Source organism: Hipposideros armiger, unplaced genomic scaffold (assembly GCF_001890085.2).
Source record: "Hipposideros armiger isolate ML-2016 unplaced genomic scaffold, ASM189008v1 scaffold_288, whole genome shotgun sequence".
Taxonomy (NCBI): domain Eukaryota; kingdom Metazoa; phylum Chordata; class Mammalia; order Chiroptera; family Hipposideridae; genus Hipposideros; species Hipposideros armiger.
This window is the reverse complement of record NW_017731638.1, coordinates 227126-231588: the sequence shown is the minus strand read 5'-3', so window position 1 is coordinate 231588 and position 4463 is coordinate 227126.

Genomic DNA, 4463 nt, shown 5'->3' with positions numbered 1-4463 from the left:
ATTTGGTAAAATAATGGGTTGTCGGAAAACTCATGACACATTTTTGCAACGAAAAACAGAGAAAAAATACGTCATGACTTTCCAACAACCCAATACTTGGATTTCTGGCAGATAAAGTCATTTTAGGGCCACAATGCCTAGCTGAAAGAATTAGGTGTTCATCGGAGCACCAAACGGACCACACAGAACGCACAGATTGATGCTCCAATGTCTGTTTCTGAAGGCGATGGTCACCACTGGCCAGCAGGAAAGCTAGGCCGGAGGCATCTACGTATCAGCTCCCTCTCTCCTCCTCTGAATACTAAATATGCTGACGTCACCATTTGGTCAGAATGCCTGGACGTTTCCCTGAAGTGGATGGCAGAGAAACTGCACGGCTTCTTAAAGATGGATATATATACTCTTGGAGTGTCTCTAGCCTTCAGTAGAACACTGAAAAAGGTCAGAATTATTTTAAATAAAATAATTTAAATTATTTTAAATTATTTTAAATTATTATTAAAAGGTCACAACTTTATGACCACAGAATCCAAAGTTCCAAGACCTTAGATTTCAAAGAGGTAACACAGGTAATCTGGCACAATTTTCATATTCCTTGCCTCCAACCTGTCTTCTGCATATTTCCAAAGTATATACAAGCAGTTAAAATCTGCACCAGGAAGAGATTTCTAATAAATGCTGTATTAACTTGTGAGTAGGAAATGAGGACTGGATACAATAAATTCCTTGATTTCCTGCCCAGGTATCAACTAGGTCCTTTCATAGACACTTTTTCCTTGAGTTGGAATTCAGTCATCTAGAAAAGGTAGGCTGCTAAGCATTTGGAAGTTCAACTTTTTAAAACGTATTTTCAGTGACAATTATCATGTCACTTATGTCAAATGTAACCATTTTGGAACTAGTTCAAACTTCAGAGACTATTTTACCTTTTGTGACTCAATTGCTGTCCAGAGATTTTGATCTTGCCAAATACCCACGTCCTTCCTAATCCATATTAAGTAAGATTAAAGCTTTGTACTGGTCACTGTGATGTTTGTCTGCAACTGGAGCCTGTCAAGCAATAAATAAATTAGAAAGAATAAACTCTCTCCATTCTAATTTTCCTCGGGCAAATAAAACAATAAGACACACAGGTAATCAAATATATTAATTCTTCTATGTTGAAAGAATATAGGGTCTTCATTTGAAGTATGATTCTACATTCATTTCAAGAACAGAAAACAAATGGAATTTTGAGGTTTGCTTGTGTTGAAGGAGCATTTTAACAAGGTCTGACTTTTAGGAACAGAAAATGTTATGTAATTACTTAATAAATATTGCATAGAGCTTACTACATGCTGGATACTATTCTAAGCACTTTATAAAATGTATTTACTCCTCATAATAACTCCATGTGGTTCTATGATTATCCCCATTTTATAGATAAGGACACTGAGAAATAGAAGTTTCTATTTCTAAACAGTAATTTTCTGAAGATCAACTAGCCAGTTAAGTGGAGGAGCTGGGATTCAAACTCAGGCAGTGTGGCTCCGGAGTCTATATTCTTAACTCTCAACAGATGATTTAAATATTGATGAGATAATGTGGAGCTGGAAACATTTTATTTCCAATAAAAATGGGCATGACTTAATTTACTGAACCCTGGAGTTGTGCTTTCTCATGACTCTTTTTCAAATATTTGAGAGACTATTCTGAGAAAAGAGCTATTTCTTGTTTCTCAAAAATAGTTCCACAGTCTTTCTCCAAATCTATAATAAGTATCCGTGTAACTTTTGCCATTAATTTTTATGAAATGAAGAATAATGGGAGGAGATGATCTTCCAGGAAGAGAAAATGAAGGAGCAATTCTTATTGTTTATCATCCTAATTCACCTGGTTGCAATAAGGGAAAACAAGAGAATGCAGAATGAATTGAAACAGCTCTGTACAGCATACAATCCAAATCCTAATTCTGCCATTCTGGCACCCTGATTTATCTGATCATGCTGAGCTTCACTTTCTCTTTTGTAAAATATGGTTAAAATATCTACCTCATTGTGATGTAGTATGAACTAAATAAAATAGTACATAAAGTGCTTAGCAAAGTTCCTGGCACTAATAAGCCCTCTATAGACTCTCAAACTCTTTATCTTCATTGTAGAAATCAGGACTTTCCAGATTGTAAACACTGAGGGAGAATGATTAAACTTCAAAGATGGGGTTGAAGAAAATAGTCATTTATTATTTAGTAAATATTTATCAAACACCTACTATGTTCCAGGCAGTGTTATTATTTCAAACATGATGGGCTAGAATTCCAGAGGGATGAAAAGTCCCTTGGGTATTAGTTTCAATGTTTCTAATTTCATTAGTAACAAATATGTAGATGGATGATTCCACCATCTCTGATTGCTGTTTCTTTGAAAGAACACACTATTTAGTTTGACGAGAACAGGGTATTCTATGATTACTTTAACTATCCCCTGACTTTATAAGAAAATTATTTCTGAATAGCTGCACAGCTGCAAAGGGGCCTAACACTTGGCCCTGAGTAGCAAGTACAAAGCACTCAGAATAACGGACCGATGAGGGCTCAGCACCATTCAATTCTTGGTCACGCCAGGTAAGCTGCCCCTAGAGATCAACATCAAAATGGCCAAACCCCTTTATAATACACAATGTCTAATTGGATCACTGGCATTAAAACAGTGTGTTTCAAGTTGGCTCTCCTTTTGCTAAAAACTCGAGAACAGTTCTTTTCTTTTTAAAAATGATCCAGATGTGTTACTTGAGTTTCTAATACAATTATTAATGAAATTTCAACTCCAGAAAGAAGGGTAAAGCAGATGACCCCAGACTTGAGAGCCATCTCTTCTAACTCTGATTGGCTCCTGGGGCAGGAGGCAGCTGCTGCCCACACCAGCTACCTGTGTGGAACAGAGACACTGATGCTTCTCAGGCTGTGAATTCTTCCATTCACAGCTACTGTGTCTGTTCACATAGCCTAACACTACTGATAGTTCAGTTCTTCTCTTCACTGTCTTCCCACTTCCCTCTTATTTCTAACTGCTGCAGGCCAGGAGTGATGGCCCCCTTGTTCGATTCCCAGCAGTTGTTCACATCATCACTCCACAGGTAAAAGCTGGGCACCCCGTACGTCCTCTGTGCTGAGTACCAGGGAGGATACCACAACAACAATGCCAACATCAAAAGGCTATATTCTACTTAGAAGACAAGATTTAGACAGATAAAGCTTCTAATAACAATGCAAGAAGGTACATAATTAAGAACCATCATACACCAATGCTGCTTGGTTCATGGTTCTATTCTGGCCCTCTCCGATGTCCCTCCCACTCAGAGATCTCAAAAAGCATTCCCCATTAACAGACCCATAGCTGAACATTCCTCATTATATCAACAATAACGGTCCCTCCACACAGAGATGTGCTGCTTTGCAACACTATATTCTATCCAGATGCCTTTAATAATGCATGCAATCTCTCTCAAGTTGTCCCAGGGTTTCCAATGGCTTCATCTGAACTCCAAGATGAAGCCTAGAATTTATTCCTGTTGCTAAATCTGCCAGTACTTCCACAGATTCCTTGGAGGGTTAGACTTTGGTTGCACAATCTCACTTTATGATAAGCTCATAACAGGCACACACACACACACACACACACACACACACACACACACACTTTGTCTAATCAATGCAGAGAACATAAAAATATCAAAAAAAATATCTAAGATTTTAGAGCCAAGATGGGTCACAAAAAAATTATTTGGAATAATATCTTAAGAAAGTTATTAGCCCTATTTTACAGAAGTTCTGAGGCTCAGTGAGAATGGGGCTTGTCTCTGTTTATAGATCTCTAGGACATTTATAAGTAAATGTACTTATTTTCTCTTATTTGCACTATGAACATATTTAATACTCTGGAGAATTTTTCATTATTTATACTTACCATACACTTATAAATGTTAAAATAATTTTTGTCAACCTACTTTTTCTTCTACATTTCATATAACTATTTCCCTGCTGTCTCTTTCCAAACATAAAATTACCGGTTTCTCCCATCACTTCTGAATTCAAACAAATTCAATTTACCCAATATTTAATGAATAATTATACTCAGTCCTAAAAAAAAATTGCTCATCCTATAGATTTTAAACCCCTCAGTCTAAAAGATCTGGTGAATAAAAGAGTTGACAATCTGTGACTGAATGTGAAGATGCCAATAGTCGTACTGAATGGTGCAGGGCATGTCTCTACTTACCATCTGGTCTGAGATCCTATCATGATTAGTGCATTAAGAATGCTTTTGAAGACTGTGCTATATGTAGGAATTACCAAAGACATATAAACATAAATGGCCCCAACCCCTCTGATCACTGGCCTCTGGAAACGTACATTCCCATTATGGAGACAAGATCAAATTACTTTAAATATCAGCAAATAGTAATAGCATACAATTAAATACAAC